The sequence below is a fragment of the Barbus barbus genome, assembly GCF_936440315.1.
Source record: "Barbus barbus genome assembly, chromosome: 45".
Taxonomy (NCBI): Eukaryota; Metazoa; Chordata; class Actinopteri; order Cypriniformes; family Cyprinidae; genus Barbus; species Barbus barbus.
Window position 1 is genome coordinate 13,044,173 of NC_136723.1, and position 8,568 is coordinate 13,052,740.

An 8,568-nucleotide genomic window follows, 5' to 3' on the forward strand; every position below is an offset into this window, starting at 1 on the left:
TTATATAATTACCATGATAAGGCAATTGTTCAAAGTCATGGAACATATCAAAATACCATGATATTCCCAAATGATATACCACAATACCTCCACAGACATTTTTTTATTTTTATTTATTGTTATTTATTATTTATCTATATAACTGCACTGTCCTTGGAGCGGACCTGACCTACATTTCACTTCTGGTTATACTCTGTATAATTGCGTATGTGACAAATAAAAATCTTTAATCCTGAATCTTGGTGTACAGATGTAACTGTGTTAAAGAAGATGTGCTGTTCAGATCTAGAAACGCTCTTCATTAACTGCAAGCCATTCTACTCGCCGCAGGAGTTCTGTCCGTTCATTCTCGTGAGTGTCTACATTCCACCGCAAGCGAACGTGAGCTCAGCTTTACATAAACTCCCTGATCAGATCACAGACACAGAACAACAACACCCGGACTCTGTTTTAATCATTCTAGGGGACTTTAATAAAGCAAATCTCTTCCATGAACTGCCAAAATACAGACAGCACATCACATGTCCCACCGGTGACAGTAATATATTGGATCAGTTACACAGCGATAAAGGACGCATATCACTCTGTCCCACAAGCAGCTTTAGGACTCTCTGATCACTGTTTGGTTCATCTCATACCGACCTACAGGCAGAAACTTAAATCTGCAAAACCTGTAATAAAAACTGTTAACCTGTTAACCTTTGCCAGAGCGACGGCGCACTGAATGCTCTTTGTTTGCATGTGTCATTGTTTTCTAATAGAATAAATGAAACGGGACAAAGTTAATCTTGACAAACTATATATCATTCTGAAGGTATAAGCCTCAAGCATCGACGACAGATCGCTATTTTTCGATGGAAAGCTTATAAGGAATGTATTTGCTACATTTGTGTAAGCAGTACACATCAAAACATGAAGGATAAAAAAGAAGTACGTACCATTATCATTGTAACGCGAACGCGTCCACTGCTGAAATCCCAGTTTAGTTAGAGAGGTAAGGGTCCACAGAACAACATCCCATAGAGCACTTTTATTCCAACGAAACAATAACGTTGTAATAAGGATGCATATTCCTTTGTTTACATTTCATTTCTTCGGGAGAGTTATTGTTTGCGTCTGTTATGGAATAAATTACGCTCAAAAACAGCGTCTTGGTGGTAAAAAAACAGCACGGTGTTGTAGCATACAGTTTTACAAACAGAATGAGACCGTTCACAGAAAAAAAAAGTCTCAGATAAGCGGAATATAGTTTATTTGAATTTGGCGCTCTCTCCTGAATGTGTGACGCACGCTGTGACGCAGCTGTCATCTGAGCGGGGCGTAACTTAGCGATCTGCTTTTTCCATAAAAAACTTTCTTTTTTTTTCTTCAACATTTTTATATGTGTTGTGTGGGGAATGTGGCCGTATCTGCATGATTATCATCTGTATGGACGCACATCAGCGTGTTTATTACCGACACTATGACGGCTATCACTGTGATTCAATGATCAGCTATTATTGATTATATGGCCCATCTGTTTGATTATCATCTGTATGGACGCACATCAGCGTATGATTACAGACCTGTGGCTCTAACATATGTGGTCATGAAATCATTTGAAAGACTGGTTCTGGCTTATTTGAAGGCCTCCACTGGACCCTTACTGGACCCCCTGCAGTTTGCCTACAGAGCAAACAGGTCTGTGGATGATGCAGTCAACATGGGACTGCAGTTCATCCTGCAGCATCTGGACAGACCAGGGACTTATGTGAGGATCCTGTTTGTACACTTCAGCTCCGCTTTTAACACCATCATCCCGGACACCCTTCAGAATAAACTGACACAGCTCTCCATCCCCACCACCGTCTGTCAGTGGATCACCAGCTTCCTGACAGACAGGCAGCAGCTAGTGAGACTGGGAAAATTCTCATCCAGCACCCGGACCATCAGCACTGGAGCTCCTCAGGGCTGAGTTCTCTCCCCACTGCTCTTCTCCCTCTACACCAACGATTACACATCTAAAGACCCCTCTGTCAAGCTCCTTAAGTTTGCAGATTACACCACACTGATCGGCCTTATCCAGGATGGTGACGAGTCTGCTTACAGACAGGAGGTTAAGGAGCTGGCTTTCTGGTGCAGTCTTAACAACCTGGAGCTCAACACGCTCAAAACTGTGGAGATGATCGTGGACTTCAGGAGAAACCCCCCTGCTCTCCCCCACTCACCATCATGAACAGCACTGTGACTGCAGTGGAGTCATTCAGGTTCCTGGGCACCACAATTTCTCAGGACCTGAAGTGGGACAACCACATTGAGTCCACTGTGAAAAAGACCCAGCAGAGGTTATACTTCCTTCGCCAGCTGAGGACGTTCAACCTGCCACATGACTTGCTGAAACAGTTCTACTCCGCTATCATTGAATCCATCCTCTGCACTTTAATAACTGTCTGGTTCAGCTCAGCAACCAAATCTGACCTCAGAAGACTACGGAGGGTAGTCCGGACTGCTGAGCGAATCATTGGTACAACCCTCCCCACTCTCCAAGAACTGTACTTATCCAGAGTGAGCAAAAGGGCTGGTAAAATCACTCTGGACCCCTCACATCCAGTACACTCCCTCTTTCAACTGTTACCATCTGGTCGACGCTACAGAGGTCTGAGAACCAGAACGACCAGACACAGAAACAGTTTCTTCCCTCAGGCAATCCATCTCATGAACACTTGACAATAAACGCGGAACACACAACACCATTACCACACATACTTATTTATTAATTTAAACTTTGCACATATCAGACCTGTACACACATAATTGGCTATATTATATATTCTGTTTTTGCGGTTTTGTATATTGCCTATTTGTATATTATTATTTTATTATCTGTGTCCTGTCCTGTTGCTGTCTTTCTGTTGCACTATAAATGTAAATGTAAACATACCTGGCCAATAAAGCTCATTCTGATTCTGAATCTGATTTATTCTAAATAAAAAAGGAAAAATATTTCACTTTCAAAGTGCTTGTCTGACCAAAGGACTGCCGAACTATAAATTAGGTGCTGGAATAACAGAGAGAGATGTCAGTGAGTTTAACTTGAGAAATAGATTAGTCTGATCATGAATTAATCATTCAGACTGGTTTTGTGAATCAGATGTCCCCTACGAAAATTAACCATGGTTTTATTATAGTAAAATTGTAGTAACCATTTTTTTTTGGCATATTGACTACCATTTGTATAACCACAGTTTTACTACAAATATCATGGCTAAACTATAGTGTTGCAAAACCATGGTTAATTTGTGGTTACGATGGTTTTTTGGTTTTATTTGTTGTAAAATCATGGTCAATTTCCATAAGGGGTGACAAACAGACTGCGATTTAAACCCTTATTCAATCTGTGTGTTAAACTTGAGAACTGTAGCCTATCAATTGTATTTGTGAATGAATTGTTCACATTGGTTTAGTGAATCAAATGTTGAAAACAGACTGAAATTTAAGCCATTATTCAAAATATACTTAAGAAATTAACCCGTCTGATTCATGAATGAATCATTCAGACCAGTTTTGTGAATCAGATCAGATGCAAAAAGACAGAAATGTAAGTGATTCAGTGAATCAGTTTGATTAGCGAATGAAGACCATTTAGACCAGTTTTGTGAACCAGGTATAACAAACATAATTCAATTTAAGTCATAATTCACTCAGTTAGTGAACTGAATGTGTCCAAATGAGTCATTGTGACTGGTTTTGTGGACATCAACCAATTCAATGAAAAGATTAGTCTCAAAAGAATGATTCATTCACACATTGAACATCACTACTTCTCTCAACTTTGTGGATGCCAGCATTTATAATTTACGTTTTGGGTTTAGAACAACATGAGGGTGAATATATACAATCAAATTTTCCCTTTTGGGTGAACTAATCCTTGAAATCTTGCTATATTTTTTTGTTGCATATACCCAGCACACCTTGAATGGTCCTGGTACATGTGTCCTTATGTTTTATGTGTGTGTGCAGAAGCAGGGAATGTGTTTTCTGGCTTTCTATTGTATTAAAGACAGTGTCACACCTTTCCGTCAGCCAAAGGAGGTGAGAATGTCAGAGGGAAGGACCAGACAGGAGAGCAGACACAGCGGAGCTTTTAAACAGGAACTTTAATATCTCTTCCTGACAACATGAACTGACACAAAGTGGTCCTTTTCCTATTGGTCGACTCTACACAGGGACTGCAGGCTGACTCTGCTGGCAGAATATGTGATCCGTGAGCTCAGAACAGGTATCAGATGTTCCCACTCCTGCGTTTGACAGCTAAGAGCTTCACGCTGAGATACAAGGACAGCAATGGGTCAAAACAGACGGCGGCTTAGAGGAAAGAAAAAAAGAATAAAATAACAACTTCAACTTAAAGTTTCCCGCAACAGCTACTCTCTCGGAGCAAAAAACTGAGCTCTGAGGCAGAGCGTGAAGGATTTGTTGAGATGCTTTGCTTGTGAGGAACAGAGGCACAAGAGCAAGGTGAAGGAAACACAAACAGTAAAGAAAGACACTCTCAGCAAAAGGAGAATAAAATATCAAATGGCGAATAGCGAGAATCCCGCTTGCAGTGCTCCCTCAGAGTAGAGTTTGTCTTGTGTTGCTGTTTGTAGATAAAACACTAAAACTCAATCAAAAACTATTTATGAAAAGCATTTTTATGAAAAATAAATGAAAACTAAAACGAAACTAAACTACAAACAGTGGTTAAAACAAAGTGAAATAATGAACTACAATAATCAGAAAGAATCTGATAAAAATATTTAATTTTAAATAACTAAACTAAAATGTAGTTGAAAAACTGAAGTAAAATAATAATAAATATTTTTTATGTTTTCCTAATCATGAAGTCAATCACATGACCTGAAATATGTCCAATAAAAAATAAAATTATAAAATAACCACTGCATTACTTGTTCTTTTAAAAAGTAGAATTAGCATTTTAACAATTTTAACATTTTTCAGCAGCATTCACAACTCAATGGAACAAAAAGTGTTGAACTTGAAAACTGTTTATGCGCGAGTGCACTTGCTAAATGAAGGCAGATTGTATCAAATGGATAAAAATAAATAAATAATAATTATTAATGAGCTGCAGTTTTATTACATCACGGGCTGTCACAGATGCAGTGTATTAACGCCACGGGTCATCAATAAGGTGCAGATTGGTCCTCAATTTGAGTACATTATTTCAAATCATTTTACAGTGTTTCCAACACACTTTTTCACGCGCACATCATGCGCTCAAACTCAGAGAGAGAGACAGCGCAGACCGGGGATTTACCGAACGTGGCACTTGCAGGAGTTAACACTGCACCGAAACCTCACACCACATTTCAGGTCGTGTAGATAGGCAAGCATACAAATCATTTAGTAAGCAGAAATCCAAAATTTACCTTAACATATTAGAGGAAGATGTGGCTGAATTGATGCTGGAAGAATGCACTTCCAGCAGCTAGTGGTTAAAGTTTTCTATGCACATTGATTTGACGAAAGTCACGAGACTGATTACTATCTCTCTATCCAATCACATTAATGGATAAAAATAAAATTAAAATAAGCATGTAACGACCACACACGGAGGAAAATAGAGGAGTAAAAGTACGATACATCACTTAAAATGTACTCCAGTAAAAGTAAAAGTACAAAATTTTTAAACTACTCAAAAAAGTACAATTACTGATAAAAACTACTTAATTACTGTAATGTGAGTATTTGTAATTCATTACTTCACACCCCTGCTTGCTACACATTCTGTCTTTTCTTTTCTCTGTCTGACAGTTACACAAGTAGGCCTACTGAATCATACATCAAAGTTTCCTCACGCACGTTTAATGCCTAATGCACGTATGTGACCAACCATCTGGACATGAAGACGGGAAAGACACGGACACTGAGAGTGAAATTCACTAAAAATGAACACCAACACCAACACAATATTCTCTATTCTTTTTTTTTTCTTTTATATCTACCTGTTTTCTTTTCATTTATTATAAATAAAACTAAAACAACAAAGCTTGGATGAAATGTGTCAACTTTTTGCCAATCAATCGATCTCCATCACATTTTCCCACCAGGGCATCAGTTTAATTTTCAGACACGATGGTGAAGTTTGGCAGTCGGTTTGGCAGTCGGGACAACACAAACTGCAGGATGTGTTCCTGTTAAACACTTTTGACCTGAGTCAGCATGTGCACGGACCCACACACAATCGTGGACACACTCTAGATTTACTCATCAGTAGAGGTCTAAACATCTCATCCATTGTAATTAAGGATGTAGCACTATCTGATCACTTCTGTATTTTCATTGATATATTGATCTCAGTCACCACTGAATCTAGATCTGTCTCTATCAGAAAGAGATGCATTAACGAGAACACTAGTGTGCTATTTATGAAGGCAATATCATTAACACCAATCATTTCTGCAGACCCTGTTGATCTTCTCCTGGAGTCATTTAACTCAAAAGTTAAGAATGTTATTGATGATATTGCTCCGATAAAGGTCAGCAAGAAGACTGGCAGACAAAAATCACTTTGGAGAAAAACAACAGCAGTTCAGAGCATGAAAAGACAATGCAGAAAAGCTGAGCGGATGTGGCGGAAGACGAAACTCGAAATTCACTATAGCATCTATAAAGACAGCCTTCATGCTTTCAATGTGGAACTAGCCACAGCTAGACAGACTTTCTTTTCAAACCTTATAAACAGTAACTTAAACAACACTCGCACTCTTTTTGCGACTGTTGAGAGACTGACAAACCCCCCAAGTCAGATTCCCAGTGAAATGCTCTCCGACAGCAAATGCAATGAGTTTGCTTCCTTCTTTTCTGAGAAGATCAATAATATCAGAAAGGAGAATGGCACATCCTCAAGTTATGCAGAGGTCACACAGATCACAATTTCAAAAAGAAGAGACTATGAGTGTTTTAAAAAAAAATTGATAACAAAATTTTGGAAGCAATAGTACAGCACCTTAAATCTTCAACCTGCTATCTTGACACACTTCCCACATCCTTTTTCAAAAATGTGCTTAACTCTTTAGAAGCTGATCTCTTAGAAGTAGTGAACGCCTCACATCTTTCTGGGACTTTTCCAAACTCCCTTAAAACTGCAGTTGTTAAGCCCTTTCTGAAAAAGCGCAATCTTGATAACACCATGTTGAGCAACTATAGACCCATATCAAATCTTCCTTTCATAGGTAAGATTATTGAAAAGGTAGTTTTTAATCAGCTGAACAACTACTTAAACTTAAATGGATAGCTGGACAATTTTCAATCTGGTTTCCGAGCACATCACAGCACAGAGACAGCACTCATTAAGATAATAAATGATATTCGCTTCAATTCTGATTCTGGCAAAATATCAGTGCTGGTACTACTAGATCTTAGTGCTGCGTTTGACACTGTCGATCATAACATACTTCTAGAGAGACTGGAAAACTGGGTCGGGCTTTCTGGGCTGGCACTCAAATGGTTCAGGTCATACTTAGAAGGGAGAGGTTATTATGTAAGTATAGGAGAGCATAAGTCTAAGTGGACGGCCATGACATGCGGAGTCCCATAAGGCTCAATTCTTGCACTGCTCTTGTTTAGCCTGTATATGCTCCCACTAAGTCAGATAATGAGGAAGAATCAAATTGCCTATCACAGCTATGCTGATGATACCCAGATTTACCTAGCCTTATCTCCAAATGACTACAGCCCCATTGACTCCCTCTGCCAATGCATTGATGAAATTAACAGTTGGATGTGCCAGAACTTTCTTCAGTTAAACAAGGAGAGAACTGAAGTCATTGCATTTGGAAACAAAGATGAAGTTCTCAAGGTGAATACATGCCTTGACTCTAGGGGTCAAACAACTAAAAATCAAGTCTTGGGGTGATTCTGGAGACAGACCTTAGTTTCAGTAGTCATGTCAAAGCAGTAACTAAATCAGCATACTACAATCTCAAAAACATTGCAAGAATTAGATGTTTTGTTCCCAGTCAAGACTTGGAGAAACTTGTTCATGCCTTTATCACCAGCAGGGTGGATTACTGTAATGGTCTCCTCACCGGCCTTCCTAAGAAGACCATTAGACAACTGCAGCTCATCCAGAATGCTGCTGCCAGGATTCTGACTAGAACCAGAAAATCTGAGCATATCACACCAGTCCTCAGGTCCTTACACTGGCTTTCTAGTTACATTTAGGATTGATTTTAAAGTACTTTTACTTGTTTATAAGTCACTCAATTGCCCAGGACCTAAATATATTGCTGATATGCTCACTGAATATAAACCGAACAGACCACTCAGATCATTAGGATCGAGTCAGTTAGAAATACCAAGGGTTCACACAAAACAAGGGGAGTCTGCTTTTAGTTATTATGCGGCCCGCAGTTGGAACCAGCTTCCAGAAGAGATCAGATGTGCTACAACATTAGCCACCTTTAAATCAAGACTCAAAACTCATCTGTTTAACTGTGCATTTAAATCAATTTCTATATCATTTTAAAATTCCTTGTTTTTATTATTTTTATTTCCATGTTTTTATTGATTTTTAATGTCTAT